The following is a 22,798-nucleotide window of genomic DNA, read 5'->3' on the forward strand; positions in this document are numbered from 1 at the left end:
GCTGGCATGACTTTCAGATACCACAAAGAAAATAAATGAAACCATCTAGCAGTTCTGACAACTTGATAACACAACATATCTACGCTGACCAAGGCATGGAACTTGAAATTACTTTATCCAGCAGTGACCTCAGTGCTTTTTCATGCAAAGTCAGGCACATCACACCTATACTGCAGATGAGAAGTCATTGCTAATTAAACCATAAGCCATTAGTAGTCATAAACACAATAGCAACAGATTTGGAGTTCAGTGACACTAGCTGGAATATACAACACACTTCCAAATGTGGAGCCCATCACAAATTAAATCCTTTAAGCCCCGTAAACAGAAAACACCAATTTGTTCGACACGGAAAAAAACCAAAAACCCTCAAAAAAAACAAAACCAAAAAAATCTCCCCCCCCTCAAAAAACCACCAAAACAAAAAACCCCCACAGCTTTGCCCTACAATTTTCAAACAACAGTGAAAGTACATCTTTTTCTGTAAGGAGACATTCTGAAAAGTAAGGGCCTTTGTGAGGACTTTTTGTCACTGCATTGGCACTGCGGCGCACTCAAAGAAGCAGAGGTGGTTTTGGAGATCTTGGCCAGTTCTGATTTTTCTCTGTGGCCATCTGCAGTACTAATGTGGCGAATTCCTGATGTCAGAGCAGGGTGACATTCATGGATCTGACAGTTTTTTAATTGAAAAAGAATAATGAAATAAAAATCAACTTAATTTTTATTATGGAATGCCAGCTCATGATAATGCCCATCCCTTGTGACTTGAACTCTGCATTTTCCCAAGGGATTTGCTTTAAGCATACTCATAGCTTTTTCCAGTTAGAGGAAACATTATGGTACACAAGAAAAGCATATGTAATGTGGGACTGACCTTTACCTTAACCTTTCTGAGCTCTGCTTTCCTCACTGTTTTCCATTCTGACTCTGCAGCGCTTCAGCTCACACCATCCCTGAGTCTTTCCTCTTTACCTTGTAGGTTTGAGTTTAAATAAAAAATTTAAACATTTGAAATGAAATATAGCAACCTTACTCAGGCTCTGTGTAGAAATGGTAGATTTATCACACAAAAAACATGACACCGGATGCCAGAAAGCCTCAGCTACATGCAGACAGAGAACTACAGCTTCTTGGTATTTGGCAACAGAGGAAAAGTAATGGTGTTGTAACATGGAAGCTGAGCATCCTGGTACTATGCAACAGTATATTAATCATCTGTTATGGAGTGGAGAATGAGAACTGGATTTGATTTTTCAACACCTAAATATGACAAGTTCTCTTTTCAGTCAAGCACATAAAAAAACCCAACCTATCTAGAGCTCAGAAAGGAGATGGGTCTTCAAGTAAATGCTTTTCATTTTGTTATATCTCTAGCAAACTCTGCCAAACCAAAAGAATGATGTTTTAAATGTTCCTATATTACAATACATGACATTATGTTAGAATACATCCTTCATTTCAGTGTTGTTTCATCGTCCTAGAAAAGAAGATTTTTATTATTGAGGGAAAGGACCAACAAATCCCATCTCTTGCTTAAGAGGTCCAAACCCTCTTACTGAGTGTATTTGTATGTTTTGAACCTATGAAGTAGGCAATGGTCCCAGCTGCCTCTCACCTTCATTTGCTAATCATATGAAGAGAAATTTAACTGGCTTTTAAGATGCACCCTGTTCTGCTGCAATGGGTAAGGGTTTGCAATCCAGTTTAGGAATGCAGAATAAACACATGGAGAAGACTTGTACTATTTATCCAGGACAGCTATGAAAATCTCAGCTACCTATTACCAGCTGTAGTTTGCAGATATGCCACCTTAATTTGGGAATATTTACAAAAAACTTTTCTTATTTCAGTGTCCCTGTAGGTTGCCATTAATAATTAGTTTTACCAGCAGTACTCCAAACTAAACTCATTTTTCATTTTTATTACGAGTAGTACTCACTGAACACCAATTTTCAGAGTTTTCATTAGGTCTGGGAGCTGTAGGACAGTGGCATTGCAGCAGAAGATAATTTCTGTAACACAGAATTGCAGTGGCACCAACAGCCCTGCTGGGAATCTGGTTTCATGTAGGCTTGGAAAAGCTCACACACACACCCAGTGTCCAACAGGCTTTGCTACAGAAAAAACCCTCTTTGCAAAATAGAGAGGGACTGTTGTGGTGTTGGAGTTCCCAGGATGAGGTGAGAGATGAGAATCTGGCTCCAAGTTCTCAGAAGGCTGATTATTATATTATATTATATACTAAAACTATACTAAAGAAAGAGAAAGGATACATCAGAAAGCTAGAAAGGAATGATAATAAAAACCTGTGACTGACCAGAGTCCCGACACAGCTGGACTGGGATTGGTCATTAAGTAAAAACAATTCACATGGAACCAATCAGAGATGCACCTGTTGGTAAGCAACCTCCAGACCACACTCCAAGCAATCAGATAATTATTGTTTACATTTCTTTTTTGAGGCTTCCCAGCTTCTCGGGAGAAAAATGCTGGCAAAGGGATTTTTCAGAAAATATCATGGTGACAAGGGACTAGGAAGAAAGAAAACTGCAGAAAATCAGAGAACTTAGCCATGCTGCTAGGAGAGAGGGGAATGAAAGCCAGAGCTGTTGTCTGACAGTCCAGTGCCTTTTCCAGAGCTGCCTCTGTTGATTTAATTCACGTGTGCTGTGCACCAACTCTCCTGTCCCTGATCCTGTGTTTGGCTGGTGCTCTCTGACCTGTCCTCCCCCCATGTGCAATGCATGACTGATGGCTCTGAACACCATGCTTCCATATGGCTGAACACAGCTAAAACATTTAGGGTGCTGTTTTAAATAAAAATAAATAATTAAGTCTTACTGATTAACAGATTAGGGCTGCTGTTGTACAAGGGTCTGAAAACAGATTGCATTTTCCATGGAATAAATCTGTTTGAGTTCTTGGCCTTTAGGGACCTTTTCTTTTATTTATTTTTTTTTTTTAATCAGCACCATTTAGCATTTTCTCAGCTTTTAAAGCTGAGTTGTTTAGCCATGCATGACATGCTTCCAATGGTAAGTTAGCATAACAGCACATGTTTTTCCTGCTCATTTGGATTGTAAATATTTGTACTGCTTGCTATCAACAGCTTTGTAATTCTGTACAGGCTGCATATATTTTTTTTAAAGACATTATATACAGAACTAGATTTTGCATTTATACATAAATATATTTAAATTAAAATGGCAAAACAAACAAAGTATAATAAGGAATAGTTTAATTTTCAGGCATGGGCAAGTCTTGAAATTGAAAGATTTAGGATGTTTGTGGTTCAGGTGCCCACATTAAAACATTAACTTTCATTGACAGTGGCAGAAGCTGGCAGATGTTATTTTGCCTGTGCTAACTCAATAAACGCAGGTCAAACCCAGTTAATAAATCAGCCATCACTAAGTGTCAAGCACTTCTGTTACTCAGAGAGAAGACAGGTGAGGAACCTGGCTTGTGCTTATCTGTCACTCAGACACGTCTCCACCTGCCATCCTCAGAACACAGAGGAAAAACAGAGTTTCTTTCCTCTTTTGGTCTCTCCCAGGAAGAGACACTCTGGCTCATGCCCTGTTGGTCACATCACAACAGGATTGATTCAGTCCATTTTTAGGGGGGCTTGTTCAGAAAACTGGCACCCAGGATGTGCTCTGACAGCAAAACTCCTTGGGCAGAAGGGGGAATCTCACCCTCACAGAAGGGCTCCCTCCAGCATCTAAATGACAACTGGCAATTATTGCATGTTGGACGACCCCAGTGTGGCAAATAATGTGCTCTGACTCCATGATTCAGGAGGCTGAACTGAATTGCTTTATTAAGCAATTCTATATTACACTAATACAGTACTATAACTGTACTAAAGAGGTACTACACTAAAAAGATACTAAAGAAAAACCCATGACTGGCTGAGACAGCCAGGACACAGCTTGGACCCAACTGGCCAACCAATCCAAACAACCATCCTCTTGGGTAAACACTCTCCATAACACATTCCACATGTGCCAAACAGCAGGAGCAACAAGCAGAGATAAAATTGTTTTCTGTTCTTCTCTGAGCTTCTCACTGCCTTCTCCACAAAAAATCCTGGGAGACAGAATTATGTCTCTATCTGTTCAGAGAATGTGAATACACAGGCAATAACAATAATTTTAACCAAAATGGCTCCTTAAAACATGTACTTACACAAATCTTTATATTAACAGCTAATAACATCTTTATATTAACAATTACTCACCTCTCTCATGTTCAGTAGCCATCTCCCATGGTGGACAAGTGACAGCACTGATAAAGAGCTTTATTCACCTGCTCAAAGGCACATTTCCTCTAGGTGACCGTGCTGACTTCTGGGAGTACTGACTGATGTAGAATTTATGAATCCTTTTGCGGACTTCTCAATTATCCCTGCTCATTACTCATGTTTGGTTTTCTTCAACCGAAGTGAGGCATGATGGATTTCTCCACAGTTAAATATGGAAACTGTGTGGTCCTGACCTCACACATTCACATCTGGCCCTTTTTTCTCATGATTTACAGGGAGTGGAATCAGGCTGGGTAACTGCTGATCACCACCCCACTGATGACTAAATCACTATGGTAAAAGTGTGTGATGACTCTCAAAATGGAATAAATGTTTTGGCAAGAAATCACAGAATACTCTGATCAGTGACCTGCATTACTTCTGCCATGAGCTCTACTGATCACACAGGTTCTGTCATGTGTCTGGATTTCTATCTAACAATGCTGATAATGGACAGATTTGGAGGGCATAACCACACCTGCAGTCACTGGGACTGCTGAGGCTGGGGCACAGAAAACAAAGGCATCCTCTGGACAACAAAATGAGGGTGATTAGGGAAAAGGGCACAAAAATATTAAATCAGTGTTACTTTACAGGTTCAGAAATTACTTCCCAGTGGAGATGAGTGGGCAGTTAATCCCTTCCAAGCTGTTTGGTTTTTTTTGCTAATCATCAGCTGTATAAAATGTCACTTTATTAGCTATGTGCTTCCCTCAGGTTTCATGAGTATTTTTCATTAAAAGCCCACTTTACATTGCTGTTATCTGACTGAAACTTTAAACAGTATCAAAGTTCACTGTTGGACATAACAATGAAGAACTCACACCAAAATAAGTGTTAGGGAAAAAATCCCCAGAAGCACCATGATGGTCTCTAAATTTGTATTTAGTCTCTCAAATAGCAAGAATGATTTTTAACAGGTTTTAACAGCTCTTAGCAGAATTGCACATTTCCATTAACAACCCTCCCAGCACCAGGGACCAACACTGCTGCCTGATGGAACTTTGCAGTGTACTGCAGCAGCCACAGGGTTAGATTCCTAATGCTTAGCTTGCTCCAGAATTGCCCTTTTTAAGCTACAAATTACTTTTTTTTCTGTTGCCTGAAGTCATAGATGGACTATTAAACAGGTGCTGCAACGTGTGCTGTGATCTACAAACCAAATCACAGAAGCTGAGGTGTCACCTCTGCCCACAGACCTGGGAGCCTCCCCGTTAAATGATGAGCACAGCAAAGAGGGAATGCAGCAGGAGGGGCTGGAATTACATCCAAGCATGCCACGGAAAATTGGGAATTACACCCAAGCATGGCACAGAAAGTCACCTACGCAGCCACAGACAAAGAGCTCCACCACAGTGTTACTGCCTGTAGACATTCTACAGTAAATCATGTCCCTCTGCTCTCGTTCTTCTCAGGACCAAATTTGTATCTGCAGGAGGGGTGCAAATGCAGCAGAGATGCTCTGCTGGATGGGTTCAGCAAGGAGCAGTAGTGGTTTGAGATGATAGGCATTAAACAGCCTTCAGATGGCTCAAAATCCTAGTTCAGCTCTCATCCTAAGTATTCAAAAAATGACCCAAACATATCTGACTACTCTTTGAAAGTATCTGGAGGTCCAAGCCCAGAAATATGCATTTGTTTACTATATAGAAAAAGGCCGTGGTTTACTACAGATTATACTAACTCATCCCCACACAGACTCACAGCTCTGGCCAGGACCACAGAGGCATCCAGGGTGTGAGGACATGGGAATCCCACTGAGACAGACCCAAGCAAGCTGCCAGCTTTGCTTGCAGCAGGGTGCAGCCTGTGAGGAGAACAGCCCATTCCCCACAGCTGCAGGAGCCCAGGACTGCCCTGGGGGACCCATCCTGGGGCAGCTCCCCAGAGCCAAGGGAGGAACAACTGCCCACTGCCACACTGCCAGGATTGCTCTGCCCCAAACAGGAGCAATACCTGCCCAGTGCCACACTGCCAGGATGGTTCTGTTTGGAGCAATACCTGCCCAGTGCCACACTGCCAGCATGGGTCTGCTCCAAACAGGAGCAGTACCTGCCCAGCGCCACACTGCCAGGATTGCTCTGCTCCAAACAGCCTGGGAGCTGCCTGCCTCACAGACTAGCTGAGATCATGAAATCTGAGCTAGATTAATAATATTTGTCTTTAATTAAAAGACAAATATTTTCCAAAAGTTTAAAAGAATATTTTCAGGCAATTTTGTTTGTTTGTTTTTCTGCAGTAGATTTTTAGCATGGCACTGCTGTCCTTCACAGGTTACCTCAGCCTCCTTTCCTGCACCATTCCCTGGAAGCTTTACTACTCCCTAAGGATGGCATGGCAGGTCCTCACATCCCACAAACGTTGTTTGTGACTGCCAAATGGGACTTGCTCTGTCACAGAATAAGTCTCTGAGGCTCTTTTTGAAGTCTACAATGCTTTGAGTTCATTTTTAAATGCAGTCATCCCAGAGGAAAATCTTCAAATTGTTGTCAGGACAGTGATGGTCCTTTTTTGATGTACAAAGCCCTAAACTCTGCCTAGCAGGGATAAGATGCTTCATATGTGTATGTACTGTATCTGCCATCCCAGTCTCATTCTGCATCAATGGAGACTGAATACACAGCTAACAGTAAGAAAATATTATTTTTTCTTTTCCTTCTTTCATCATTTTTCAAGCAAAAGTTAAGCCCAATGCTTCTTTTCCAAGTCAAGGTGCCTTTAAAAGTTAATAATAACAAATTACTGAAGGAATGCATGCCCAAGGAAAAAAGCAAGTTACCACTGCTGTGTATTCCTCATTCAGTAACAGCACAGATTTTGCAAAATGCTTCAGGAAACAAGAGCCTTTCACCTTCCTTATAGCCTGAAACAGTTTACTGCAAATATAGTGTAGGAATATGCTAAATATAGGAAGAGAAGATATCATCATATGGTTCTTTTAATTAGGACCTTGAAAGCCCAAGTAGTGGAATTTGAAGACTATATACTGACATTTTAAGCCTATGCATAATGAATATTTAAACAATCCTGTGAATTACCTGCCTAGAATTAGAATTACAGCCTTTATTATGACCAGTGATATTCCTATTAGCATGGGTTTAGACAGTGCGATTTTCAACAGCTTTGTGCTATAAAAGGCTGCTCTGTCAGGTGTAAGTGAGCCTCAATTTCACATGAAGAATCACAGACATTTAAGAAATTATCTCATAGCAGTTATCACCTCATGTGAGAGTGCAACAACACGTTTCCTCTGCACTCCTAAAGACACCAGAGAGGCAAAATTTGCTCGAAAATCACACCTTCAGGATAGATAGATGCAGAGAGAAAATACACAGACTAAAAGGGGAGTAGTGTACATACAACATTCAAATGGCCCCTTGACAATAGCCAGGGCAAACAAACACCTGTAATGAATAAATAAATACCTGTAATGAATCATGCACAGCCCACATCCCTCTCTCTGTGTGAGGGATGGCAATTGAGGCCCTGAAGTAGGAAAGTGAGCAGTGTACTCTTACTGCACTAATTAATATTTAGTCAGCTATATTCTGCTATCCATCTTTCAGCCTGTGAGGTTCCTGTCCTTGTTCCCCAGGACATCCTGGACTACAGGGATGGATTAATACACTAGGAAATGTTTGCTGGAGGTAATTGTAGTATTCATTAATAGTTTGGAGCCCAAACTTGATTGCTGATAGTGTTTCTGCTGGGTACAGAGGTTCAAAATCTGTGGAAAGTTGGTTTATAGCCTCTAAAGTCCACTAAAAAGAGAAAATTCAGAAGAAGTTCCAAGACAAGAGATAGCAGTTGTTATGCAGATTTACACTGTAAGAGAAATTAATGTTGCAGATAAATATATCCGTTAAAGAAGAATAATTTTTATTCCCAGCATTCTCTAGGAATACTGCTGTCTTTTCCTTTCTCCTCTTTAATGAATCTATTCAAGCTGAGATTTACTGCTTTAGACCCAGAAAATGCAAAGGCAGAATTCTTTTTATTTCTGTGTCTCAAATTCAAGTTTAATATATAATTCTGGGCAGTGACAGCAACTCTTGAGCTTTAGCCTTAAGATTTTGGCAGTACTTTTATTAGTAAAATTGCTGCTTCCTCTTCTGAATATAGACTTCTGCTAGTGTAGTTTTTTACTAGTAAAGCAGTAACTTTTCTCTGAGTACATATTTACAAAGCTGTGGCTAAGTCTGTCCAAATCTATCCATTTACACCACAGTCTCCACAGCACAGTCCCTCACCTCAGTCTTAAGGATTTTAAAATATGTTTAATATCACTTTTTATCACCTCATTCTGCAAGCTTTAACACAATGACTGAGGAAGGGCAATTCTCAGAACAAAATGAACCCGAATCATCCATTTATGAAAAGCAAAATGATGCCAGCCATACTTCATCACTGGCAATTAAGCATAATTTCTGGTGCCAGAAATAGGAGCAAAGAGATTTAAAGACAGACAAGAGAACTGGCTTCATCTCCTAGGCACTTTGAAAAATTTACTTTTAAAATTACAAGCTCTTTGCCTGAATAGTTACCTGAGTCCAAAACCACAAATCCAGTCAGGCTTTAAAATACTGTCCTTAACTTCTTTGCTTTAAAGGTTGTGGCTTCTATCCAACACATGTAAAATCGAGTAGGTATCTTGTGGGGGGGGGAAAAGTCACTTTTTCCCATAATTTACTCTAAAATCCTTTTTCCTGTTACTGAAGCTTGCTTGTCATCTATCCTTGTCCATTAAACACACTCCAACACTGCTGCAGGAAGGCACAGTCTTCACTGTGGGCTGCCTAGGAGCAGTAGCTCAGACTGCTCTGAAACACCCCAGTCCTAATGGCTAAGCCCCTTTTAGCACCAAAAATAAAACAAAGCAAAATAAAATAAATGCAGGCTTAGCACATTTCCTATCACTTGCAATCAAGCAGCTCATGTAATGTTCTCTGTGCTGGAGAGCACAGAAGAGTTTAAATGAAATCTTCCTTAGCAGACACTCTCATCTCCATCAGCACCCAAGCAGCACCAGGGGCACTCTGAGTGAGCTCCTAATGGTGAAACCCTGAGGCATGAAATGGAAGTCACAGGCTGTGGCTGTCCTGCTAAGTGTGTTTCACATGCCCACTGGAATCTGATCCTCTGGGAAAGTGGCAGCAACTCTGGGAGCTGCTGAAGCAGAGAATCTCTAAGGCTGCAACCTCTATCAGCTGAAAAATCTGTTCTTCCAGCTGCACTCTGAGGCCAGAGTGGGAGTTACCACATGAAATCCATTATTTATCCTAACACCTTATCAATATGCCCCTAAATTCTACATGTTTATGCTTTAAAACCTTGGGCATTGATAAGCATAAAGCTAATGAGTCCAAAGGTGCCAAAGAGAAAGGAACAAATGGCAGGAAAAGAAGAATATTCCCACTCCTACTCATTGCATTTCAGTCACTGAGAAGTTTGGAAAAGGAGTCTGAGAAATAATCACATTCTTGACTATGCTGTGCCACCAACAATACATTTTGAAATATTAGGGAAGGTCAATTTGCAATAAATTCCAGGGTATGTAATTATGTGCCAAGAAGAGTTGCTAATTTTAACCTTCATACTTGTAGCTTTACCCCTCTGGTAAAACCAGAGATGGTAGAAGGATGGGAAATATCACTCCAAATTGACATGAGCTCTACTTGGCCTTGAGAAATTACAATAATTAGTGTGCATACACATACACATATGTCACCATAAGCTTTGCATGTCTATGTTTGAAATATAGATAGCAATAGTGAAAAATTAACATACCAGTCTCAGAAACCCGTATGTGCCTTCTGCTTAACTGTGACAACATGGAACATAAAGATCCACAAATTTAGAGCACCATCTGGAAAAGTCCCATTAAAAATATTCTTAGATGTTAAGTCCTTAGCAAGCAGTCAAAGTACTAATAAAAATTATTATTGTATATAAGAAAACAGAGCATATTCAGAAAGACTTGTTAAAGGACCTTGGCAGGGACAGAATAATTAATATGAATTACCAGTTTGTAATCTATTTGTGTCATAGTCATGGTTCCAACTTACAACATTTCTGCTTCTTTAGGCAGCACATAACTTATGATCTGATTTGTTCCCAATTCTTTGTCTATTGCTCTCTTCCTGACATCTTCTGGCCTTCAGGTATTTATTAATTAATTGAGTTCTTTCATTTAATAATATCTTTACCGTTGTCCATATCCTGTTCCAGGTCTGAAATACATTCATCATGGATAAGAAGCCTGCAAAATAAAAGAACATACTGTGGCTCTGTATTTTTTTTGAAATCTGTGGTGAAATAACACCTTTATGGTTGGCTATCAGGGACACATACAACCACTTCTAAAAGAAATAAAGATAGATTTTTTTTTTCCCTGAAAATGGAATTTCATTGTCAAGGGCATACAATGACTCCTGACTCCATAGGAAATATTAATACATTTGATACATCCAGGGCTTGTTTTCAAGGACACTTGGTTTGAGGTTCCTGAGGATTTGTTTAGATTCCAAACAAATTTTTAAATCCTGCTGGTTTTTTTCTATTATTCATTTAATATTGAGGCACTGAGGTGACTGAATTTTCTTTTAAGTACTTGTATGTTTGGTTTCTTAGTTTTCTTATTTGAATTTTTAATATGGTTGGGGTTTTTTTGTTTGTTTTTTTTTATTATATGCTTTTATATTTGATGCTTAATATTCTCCATTTGTTGAATGATTTTTAAAAGGCTTTCTGTTAAAAACAGGATCATCCAAGGCAAAGGACTGGTAAGGTTGTTTTGTAACTTAGATGACAATCATAAACCTTTAGCAGAATATATTAAAAAACAAAGTAGGCGAAATGAAAGGTGTTTAACCAGCCCAAGCAGTGTGATTTCTTTAAAATACGTGGTATAAATCTATAAAAAATGAGAACAGCACCAGAAATTAATATCAACTAAGAACAGACAAAAGGGATCCATTCATCAACTAATCCAGCCTCCAAGATTAATCTAGCTACCTCTCATCTCCTCTGACTTCAATTAAATCCTCCTGTCTAGTTTCTTGAGTTGGTAAATCTTTTAAAATTAATTCCACAATCCTGTTTGCAAGACTATTTTACTTCCAACCCTGGCTAGAATGGCTGAGAGCCTGCACCTAGTATATCTCCTCATTTGCTTCCATATTTAAACAGGCTGTTAAAAATGTTCTCCATGGCCAAGAACAGAGTTTAAATATATTTCTCAATCCAGTAATAGAGGACTGCAGTCAGACCAGTCACTCTGAAAAGACCATGTCCTGTAAGCTGTTTAATTATCCTATAAGAACACAAATTATTTATAACGTTCCCACCCCAAAACAATCCTGTAAATCATTTCACAGTGCTTTATCACATTTAAGTACTCTCCAATTTCCCTCCAAGCATGTAAACCTTTTCCATCCATTATTCTTCTGTTTTATGGGACTCTTTAATTTCTTTTAAAGAAGTTGGTTGAATTTCAAATTGGAGTCAACATAAATCTATCAGGTGTTTATATTAGTGAGGAAAGCATAGGAAATTCCCAATGCAGCGGTTGTCCTCTGGCCATAGTAAATGTCAGCTCTGCCTCTACACTTTGGTTTATTCCTCCTTTCCTGTGTTTCCTTCTGTACAACACAACAGGGAAGTTCTTATAAGCTGGGCTGCCCTTGGCACTTTTTTTCCTGCCATGCAGCAGAGCTGCTTATCACCGGTTGGGGTCTATGTACAAATCACCAACGGGTCAGGACTGCTGGAACGTGCTTTGAGCTGTTTTATTTTCCAGCATCACTCTCATTACATGGTTATGACAATGGGAAGATGCCAGCACTTCACATTCAAGGCAGCAGACAAAGAACTCAATGTTACAACTTACTTTACAAGTTTTTTGACCAATCACACAAAGCAAAAGCATATTGACAGTAGTTCTATCCAACCATTATAAGCACAGGTACCTTTGGTTAAAACAATGCTTGCTTATTTTGAATACAATACCTGCTTGTAAGCCTTAAAACACAATGCACAGAGCTCAATTATTACATTGAAAACTTCCTAATATCTCACTAGCTAAACTTTTCTGCAGCTTAGGGAGTTATTCTAGACAAGTATTAATACACAGGCCATTGTTCTATTTGTCCTTACTTTTCTACTTCTTACATAATTTCTCTGCTGACCAATCTCATGGCTACTGCTTAGCTCTAATCACAGTTCTGCTGTCTCTGAAGCCTGCCTTTTGCAGCTTCCCCAAAACCCTCTGATTTTATGGATTCCCAGACTGCTGACCTCATGTCAAAATCACCAAGTCCAGACAGGTGCAGCTGAATCTCTCTCCATAGGTCTGACCATCACACCTGCACAAACAGTGGGAACAACCAGCAGCTTTGCAGGCAGCAGCAGCCCCACTGCAGCTGCACTGCATCCCCACAGCCAGGTGCAGGCAATGCCAACCTGCCTCTGCCACCAGAGCCTGCAGACACTCCACAGAGGTCTGAAGTGCTGTGATCAACCCCCCAACAGCTCCTTCTGAGCACTGAGCAGAAGGCAGAAGTGTGCAAACATGGTTAGGAGATTGCCCTGCTTGCCCTGAGAACAGAATCACTTCTCACTGTGAGTGCCCTGCTCCTGCTCACCCTGAGAACAGAATCACCTCTCACTGTGAGTGCCCTGCTCCTGGTCACCCTGAGAACAGAATCACCTCTCACTGTGAGTGCCCTGCTCACCCTGAGAACAGAATCACCTCTCACTGTGAGTGCCCTGCTCCTGCTCACCCTACAGAACAGAATCACCTCTCACTGTGAGTGCCCTGCTCCTGCTCACCCTACAGAACAGAATCACCTCTCACTGTGAGGGCCCTGCTCCTGGTCACCCTGAGAACAGAATCACCTCTCACTGTGAGTGCCCTGCTCACCCTACAGAACAGAATCACCTCTCACTGTGAGTGCCCTGCTCACCCTACAGAACAGAATCACCTCTCACTGTGAGTGCCCTGCTCCTGCTCACCCTCCTCTGCCTCCCTCGATGTGTCAGGAGTGGGCACGGACTGTGAGCTCTCCAAGGCTATTGATTCTGACATGCCTGCCATTTCTTTAGCAAAATAACTCCCCTCTTTGCTACATAGAACCCTGGCAAGGCAACATTTACCATCTGGCTCTTAAACAAGGGGCAAGGAGCAATGCCAAGACATATTGTTCTGTTCAAATGTGTCAGTGATCCTTTTACCTGCGGATGGCATTTGGGAAGTTGCCTTGACTGGCAGAACAGCATCTCTGCTGTTCTGCTCTCTGCCTTTAAAACAGCAGAACTGAAAGCCCTGTGTCCTATATTGCACCCTCTTAAGCCAGTCAAGGTAAATAAATATCCTGCCATCTGCACCTTCCACAGCAAAATAAAAAATTAAATAAAAATAATTTAACACAGCCTAGCATATTTCCAGGCAGATAAAACATTGATGGCCTTGGTGAAAGGGGAGAGGATACAGACTTCAGTGGGCAAGGTTGCAAGATTAACCAATAGTGAATGAGCAGTTTTTGATTCACTTCTGTCAAGTTCAAGGAAAAGCATCAAGGAAAAGCTCCAGCTCTGGATAGGGTGGTGCCCTTGGTGGCATGGAATGAGTTTTTGCATTGTTTTCTTCTGAAGAGATAATGGTCAAAAGCAATGCTCCCTCGAGGGAAGGGTCGAACAGGAATCATCCCTGAGGTGTCTCAGGAGCTGCAGGACAGCCCCACACCCTGCCCAAAGCATGCTGCCCCTCACATCCACTTCTGTGGAAATGGAAACCTTCCCAATGTTCCAGTTCTGTCCCCCCTGTGGCACTGTCCTACAGAAATGTGGGATCTCCACAGACAGCAGGTGGTGCTTGCCCCAAGCACTCACACATTTACCTGGCACAGCCATGCTGGCACACATCAGGTCCTGGGTTAATCACCCAGAAATGGCAGCTTCTGATGGAACCAAAAACTGATCAACAAGGAGGGGGGGATTTTCCAAAGCTCTTCCCATGGAGACAAAAATCAGCCTGACCACACCTGCTCCACCTGCTGATGATCACAGCTGAATTCACATCTCACCAGCAGCTCTTTTGTGTCAGTGTCACGGTGATGTCAGAAAAGAACCCATTAATAAAAGAGGAGGTGTTGGAATTACTTAAAAGGGTTGGCATATGGCTTAACATGGTAGAAATTAAAAGGCCAAATGAGGTGATGCTTGAAAAGGGACATGAGAAATTGTGTGATGATGATAATTAAAGCTATGTTAATTATTGAGATACAATAAATATTTGTTTATTAATTTACTTTTAAGATTGATGCCTCAGGCAAAGAAGAGTGCGTATCTTCTGAAAGGATCCCTGCTGAATAGCACTGCAAGATGTGAAGTGAGGATGCTCTTTCATACTACTTCTTCAAAATCATAGGAGCTATCCCCTGCTATGAAGAACAAATTATATGAGCTAAATTAAAATCAGCAAAATCACTTCCTCACAGGTTGTACAATAAAGAGTTCCACAGGGAAAACATCTTAAATGAAAGGCTACCAGAAATGTCAGTTTCTTGCAGAACTGTATTAATAGAAGAATAAAGTTTAAATTATTTAAGCAGTAACTCCTCAGTTTCTACACTTCTATCAAACTTTAAAATTCTGAAGGAAGATTTGCTCAGTTTGACTTTACAGTTGGCTGGAGGACAGTAGAGGCACTTCTATCAGGAAACAGCATGTTTACATATTAAGACTGAAAAGAGTGATTCAGCAAATCTAAGTAAGAAATATCAGAGCCAGAAATACCTGAAGCTCTAAATATGACACAAATACTCACTACTGAGACTTTGGTACCATTTAGCTTCACCAGGATAGGTAAGTGTACACACACACTTTTGTTTTCCAAATTTTCACAGACATATCGGGGTGGGGGAAGATGAAAGGTTTAGGACTCAACTGGTACCATCAAAAAGAAAAACCAACTTTAAATTGTGGCTCAGACTGAGAATGGTGTGCTAGTTCTGAAGATGGAAAATGTGGAAACCCTTTGAATGAGAGCATACTCTTGAAATACAATTCCCCCTGTTTTGTTAGGGAGGTGGAGGAACCAAGTGGAACAAGTCTGATCACATCTTCTAAGCCAGGAAATGGTTAGAATAGAGAAATCGTTTTATTTCAGGTAAAGGCTTGGGACATGCTCCTCTACTTGGAGGCCATCCTGAACAAAGGTCAATTTGGAGTATTCCTCAGTCAGAATTTGACTCCCATTTGTTTCCTACACACATCCTTTGTGATCACCTGGTACCACATGGAACACTCTGTGCATTTGTTCCAAGAGGTGAACAAATCCAGCACTGATCCAGCAGCTCTGCAGCACAACAGGAATTTCTGAAACAGGAGGAAGTGTTCAAGTCTCATGCTGAGAATACAACAACCACATCTTTTTTCCAAGGAGAGGAACCAGCTCTAATGGCAGAGAACTTAGTTAAAGCAAGAAGGAAAAAAGATTAAAAAAAAAGAAACACAGACATTCCATCTGGTTTCCCAGCTGCTTCTGCAAAGAAAAATCTCTCCCTGTTGAAAATTACAAAATTGTTGTTATAGTGCAGCTCTTTCAGAAAAATAAAGCACAAGAATACTTGACTGACAAGGCCTTTCAATAATAGCAGAAGTCAAGTTTTGTCTTGCACTTGTTACATTATTTGCATTCGAGAGATTTTCCTAAATTACACAAGAGAGATTAAATAAGACTGAAGGAATTGTAGGAATATACTATCAGCAAAATCATAACCTAAAGTCGAAGTAAAAGAATAAAGGAAACACAGGCAAAAGAGCTGTTTCTCTAAAGAAAACAATTATTTCCTTGAGTTTAAAATCTGTGAAGGAATTTCAGCTTCCCACAAGCCTGAAGCAGGGAAAGATCAGGGCACATAATTTTGATTGGTCAAAAAACAAAATTTTTGGAAGATCTTGTCTTAATAAAGATATTGAATATTGTGGCTTTATTCAGCAGAGGAAAGCTGTCTCTTTCCTCCGTACTCCTCCTCACAGAGAGGGGACAAAGCAGAGTGTGAGGGTGTTTCCCACAGGCTGCTCCTTCCAAACCTTCCAAGCCCTACCTGGGTTGCTCTAGGACAAGAAATAAAATGACATGGACAGTGGAATTTCCAAGGTAGAAAGAAAGGTAGTTTAATTTTTTACTTCAACATTTATAGATTTTTCAAAAGTGACAGTGGATTGGAGGATGACAGTGCCACCTCTTCAACAAACCAAGAGTCTATCAAACTTCTCCTCTTCTAGAAAAGAATGTAAAACGATATTACATAAAACTGTGCGAGAAAGTTTGTTACAAGAATGTAAACATCAGAAGGCTTAGAAGAACTTAGGGTGATACACCTGCCCTGGACCCTCGTGTCCCAGGCTCCAGAGCAGACCCCAGGAGTTTGCAGAGGTTCTCTTTGCTCACTGCTGTGCCCATCCCAACCCAGGCAGAGCCTGCCTTTCCTCAGAAGCTGAGCACACCCCACAGTTCACCCCAGCCCACAGATCCCTCCTGTCCAGGCTCCCTTAGTGCCAAAGTGCCCCTGGAAATGCCCTGTGACAGGGTCATGCATCCCTTTGCAGACAGGGATGCATCCCTGCACTGACAGGCAAATGCTGGGGTTAGCTAATCTGTATATTCCACAGCACACTGCTTATTTTCAAAAGCTCATTCTTATCTAAGTGGAAGCTGCTTTGTCTATTTTTGTTTCCCTTTTCTCTCCTCTCAGGCCTTTGGGAGCTGCTTGTTGCACCACAGCCCTGGGGAGGTGGTTACTGAGAGCAAAGTTCAATTATTTGAAGCTGGGCAAAAGAAATGCTGATAGAACCCCAGACATCCATAAAACCAAAGTAGAGAAACTCTCCACAGGGTATTCTGAGTATTTGCACTTCTCAAATTCTTTGCTGTGACAATAGTCTCAAGGCTGATGACTTTTCACAAAGAACTGAAATTAATGAAGTACTGCTTATTAGTCCCTCAACTTCATAAGAAATGTAAAGTAGTTCCTCCTAATTCTACTCAGCCAGCTCCTTGAATTTCAAATGTAATTTGGGATTGTTTTGATTAAAGAAGCAAGCTCTGTCAGAGCAAATCAAACTAAGTCAGTCTTGAAGATGAAACCTTGCTAAAACAGTATCTTCTATCTGATATTTTACTGCCTTGGATATTTTTTATGAATGTAATAAAAAGTTTTTGCAATATTATGTCTTGTTAATAAAATATTTTTATGTTAACAAGTAGGAGAAGTGGAGAAAAACAGTCAAGGAATCATAAAATAGAAATGCAAAATACAAAACATACAAAAAGAGAAGACACAGGAAAATGGAAATTATAGCAAAAAATAAAATTAATATGTTTGCTTTTATGCTTTGTCAAAATGTGTGAGACTAATGCTGACTAGCAAAATGCCACTGAGCAACACTGGCATCAAAGGTTCTACAAAGAATTTATGTTAACTAACCCCATGTAAATGCATTTTAAACACATTGTAACAGCTCTTGATGTGCCAGAAATGACAGGTAAAATGAAATTTCTCTTTTCTCTGTAGAAGTCTGATTGCAAATGCTGCTCTTCTGTAGAGCATAAGAATCCTTTAACTTTTTGGTTTGGCAATTTCAGAAAGCACATGAAAAACAGGTTCCTGAATTAATAAACTCTCATTTTACATATTGAAAAAGATAAATAAACAAACAAGGGCCGCCAAAATCCCCCAGACTAAACCCTGCAAACTTTGAAAGAGATTAAACTTGCAAGAGTCTATAGGAAGCTTCATATAAGACCCTCTAAAGGGAGCAATATGTCCTTCCTATAGGTCTTTAGAATCATTATGTTAGACTCTGAGTGCAGGACTGTAATTTTCTATTAACTTTTATGGGATGTTGGAAAAAAAATCCAGGGAAAATTAATTTCTTATTAAGTTCCATGATTATTTCTTGAGGCATATTGTAGTAGTATTATAAATAATGTATCATTTGTATAGCTCATTTACCCTTCAAAGAACTTTACAACTATTAGGCAATATTTAATCATCTCTGACTGAGTAGAAACATCAGTGCTTTCCAGAGAAACAATATGAGCTCTATCATCACCTCAGAAGTGCATTTAGGATAATGCCTGGCCTTTCTGAATTTCAGTATTTCAGTTTCCTGGGGCTAAAAAGAAGGCAGGAATCTAAACTTTGTCCAAAATTCAGAACTTTCAGACATGGACCATTAAAGGCATCCAACTACACATGAGCTACTGAGCACAGATGATGTATCCAAGAGATGGAGAGAGGCAGAAAAGTTACAGGGCTTGCTCAAAGCCCTTGATCCAAGGGCTGGAAGCTCAGAGTTGTTAGCATGAAGAAGGAAATGTGAAAAAGTGTTGGCTAAAGTTGTCCATGCCCCATAGAGTTCTCATTTAAATCAAAGGCAAAACTGATGTCAAAGGAAGAGGAAGCACACAAAGTGTGTATGTGAAAAACAAGGAATACTTCTCTCATGAAGACTGCTGATGCTTTATAACTGTGACTGTTGTGCCTGAAGCTTATTTCTCCCTGCAGAAATAATGTATTCCCCAGTATTTATATCCATTTATATTTACAAGGATTAAGAACAGTGGAGCTGCCTCAATCAGCTGGTGAAATCTCCCATGCAAAAGCTGTAATCCTGAACATGACTGAATTGCAGACCTCAACCCCCAGAATGTGCAGAGAGCAGCTCTCCCAAAGGCACCTCCACACAGCCAACCTGCTCCATAGGGAAACCACTTCCAAGTAAAAATACAAAACATGATGGTCCAAATCAGTGACTGGCTTCCTGCCACCAATGTACCTCAGGGATAAATAATTCCATTTTGTCTAAATTAATTTGTTCTTATGTCTTGAGGTTACATGTTTTTATGTGTGCTTTTATGGAACTTCACATATAACCTTCACTAATCAAAAAAAACTTAAAATATAGCATACTGAGAGGAGTCAGAGCTCAAAATTCTTTCTGGTTTTTAAATAACCTCAAATCATAAGCAAAGTATCTAAATAACCAGACTTAGAGCATATTTTACATTTACTTCTATACAGATCAACACCTGTTTTGCCAATAGTTTACTGCTCAGTTATACTAATTCCTGGAAGATAATTGCATGAAAAATTGTCAGGCTACATAACAGACATGATTTAAAACCAACTGCGACATGAACATGAGGAAAATGAAGTTCCATTAATCTTAATGAAATCTGATTAGAAATTTTGAGATAAAAATACCAAACTCTCCTTTTTAACATTATTATATAATGTCATGGGTTTGGTATTTGTGCTTACACATTTGTAAATGTGTTAGCAAATTCAGGGTACTGCCATAGCTGGTTGATCTGAGCCCAGGGAGAGGACTTTCCTTTTGAAATCAGTAGGAGTTTTGCTGCAGACTTCTTTGGAAACAGGTATCCTTCCTATATTATCCATAACAATTGATACACTAATGCCCAGAAAAAGCAAGAGGGATGTGACATGATGTGCAAGTTTTACCTTTGTATTCCAGAAGGTGATACAAGGCTTTGAAAGGAAAATATATCTTTGTTGCTTCAAAACCTATTTGAAGCCTTTTTAGTGTGCAACCATAAATCTGAGCAAAATTTCTCCATGTCAGTTGCACAACAATTTGGCACCACTAAATCTGCTGAACTGTCAGAGTGGTCAATTGGACCCCTACTTTCAGCACAATGTTGTGAGGAAAGGAAATTTTTGTGATTCTATTGTGTTCATTTGTCAGACAGTGAGTGCTTAAGAGCCCATCACTAAGATGTTAGAAAATACAAGCAAGCAGTATATCAGATAGGAAAGCAGGTTCCAGTTTTCTGCTGTTTTGAAACTACCTGGTTCAGGTGGACAAGGCTCTGCCACTGCTGGGTGACAGGGCAGAATTGTCAGGAACAGGCCATTCATGGGTGGTCACCTTTAAAGCATTACAGCTTGCTTATGGCAGGAGGAAATTGGGTCAATCTGTTACTGTCCTCAACTTGATGGATGCCAGGTTCTGACTTGTAGGCACAATTTAAAGGAAAAGCAGAAGAAAATAAAATTTCTGGTACCAAGATGTTTTCAAAGAATTTTCTAAGTGACCTTTGTCATCAAAAACACTCTGGAGAAATGCCACAGGGGTGCCACTCAAAGCCCTCTTCACCTTTCCAGGAGAGCCCTGGTGAAAACAGTCCCAGCAAGGCAGCATTTCAGAGCACTCCTGGGCACTGAGAAGCAGAGCTTTTGTGAAAGCCCTTTTCACAGAAAAGGAAATATTTCATAGAACAGGAGAGATTGGCAATGTTTACCTTCCTTCAGGGGGGCAATTAAAACACCAGAATGCCTCTGCTCTGCATTGACTTCAGTTAATTGGTTTCTCTTGAATTACCACCACGTGCACGTAATGCAGGGCGATCCTGTATTTCCAGTATGTGCATTTCCCATGGCTGCTCCCCAGAGCTGCCCAATGACATGCTGGAAATATGCAAGAGACAAATGTGTTCTGGTGCTGGCCTCCTTCCTGGGGTGAGATTCCCTCTGCAGGCAGTGGGCTCAGCAAAGATGCCAGGATGAGCTCTGTGATTGAGCTGAGCTAAAACACAGGCTCCCCAGGGCACTGTCACAGCACCAAGCCTGGCACAGCTCAAGCAGCATTTGGACAATGCTCTCAGGCACAGGGTGTGAGTCCTGGGGCCGTCCTGTGCAGGGCCAGGGGCTGGACTTGATGATCCTCTTGGGTCCCTTCCAACTCAGCTGATTCTGTGACCTTTCTGCCACATCACCTCAATTGTAATGCTGCAAATTAAAGCAGGGGAGTACACAGGATTGCAGTAGAGCTATCACCGTGGCAAAGCATGGACATGAAGAATTAGGGGATCAAAGAGCAGAAAAATCTGTGTTTTCTTCTCTTTGTGGCGAGTGAGTGCAGCCCACGCAAAGCGCTGCTGAAGGCTCCGAGTGTTCTGGAACAGTGTCTGCTGACAAGAGTAAGAAAGTGTTTAATGCAGAGATCCTCCTCTAGTGAAAGATAAAGGCCAAGTTAGGAGTTCATGTTCATAAAGGACATTACTATCACAGGCCTTTATTGCATTATGAACTAATTCAGTTTCACACTGAGGCAATTTGAGTAAATCTAGCTTTCTATTTTCATCAACTGCTGTTTAATAAGAGTTTGAAGCAGAAAATGATGGCAAATCATTTTCTAATTTTTTAATTTAACTCGAAGATTGTTCTGATAACCATATTGGCTTGGACATAAGCAACAATAAATGCAGATTGGCATCCACAAAAAGGATAGACAGTTCTCTAACCACTGTAATTAATATTGCTAAGCTGCATTCTTTAAGGTTCCTGTGTTTTTCAGAGTTGTGGTGTGCTAGCTAAAATCTGTTCAGTCAGGCTGATTTTGGCTTTCATCCACATATATTAATTTTGCCCCGAAGCTTTCCAGAAACTTAATTAAGCTGGCAGGTTGCATTCTCTTATGGTCCATCTTGAGCACAGTCTCATTTTTAAGACTTGAATTAGAGAACATATTCACTTGGGCTGTCTACTTAAAACTCTTAAAGAAAAAAAATGTAAAAAATTTAAAGAAGCCATCTTCCCTCAAAGCATGATTATTTAATTTTCCATGAAAAAGCTGGGCTGTTTGTACTGAGTGTTTTAAATGCACTCCTTTTTCTGGAAGTGAAGGTGCAGGCTCTGCAGTAAATAACTGGTCAGCTCCTCAGAGAGTGCACACACTCTGCTGCTGTTTCCATCCTTCAGAAGTACAGTTCATTCTCTGACATTTGGAGATATACTCAGACCTCGGCTGTTTAACTACAGGCTCAGGCCTCCTAACTGTTTCAATAAGTCATGAAAACTTTTTTTATTTGCTTCTAAGCACAGTGAGAGGATGGACCTGAACCAAGACTTCAGGTTCAGACACTCTGCACAGTGAGGACTCAGAGCTGACTCATAATTCTATGCAGGAAAAGAAGGAAATTCTAAAACATCTGAACATCTGTTTAATTCCATCTCCAAAGCTGTGCCTATGCTTTAATTCAGTGACTAGGGACTTTCAATTATGTAAGTTCCTAAGCTTCTATTCTGGGTTTCCTGAATAAAGTTCTCTTTTGCCCTAAAAGATGGTAAATACAGAGCTGGTTAATTTTCACAACCATTTAAGACAGTCATAGAACCAGTGCAAAAGTCCAGGTGTGACCTGATGGGCCATGGGTTGTGGCAGAACAGGGTCCTCTAAGGAACTGTAATGAAATTCCTGCAAAAGAAAATTGATGTCCTGAGAAGGCCTACTAGCCAACAGGAAAAACTCAGACCTAAGCAAGATAGAAATAATTTACTTTTTACCCAGAAAAATTAACAAAAATATTTGGAATCTTTTGATTTGTGAAGTTTCCCCTTGAATTGTCCCAAAAAGAGGGTGAAAAATGGCCAAAGCACAAGTGCTTACATTAATAACCAA

Source organism: Geospiza fortis, unplaced genomic scaffold, assembly GCF_000277835.1.
Source record: "Geospiza fortis unplaced genomic scaffold, GeoFor_1.0 scaffold157, whole genome shotgun sequence".
Classification (NCBI taxonomy): domain Eukaryota; kingdom Metazoa; phylum Chordata; class Aves; order Passeriformes; family Thraupidae; genus Geospiza; species Geospiza fortis.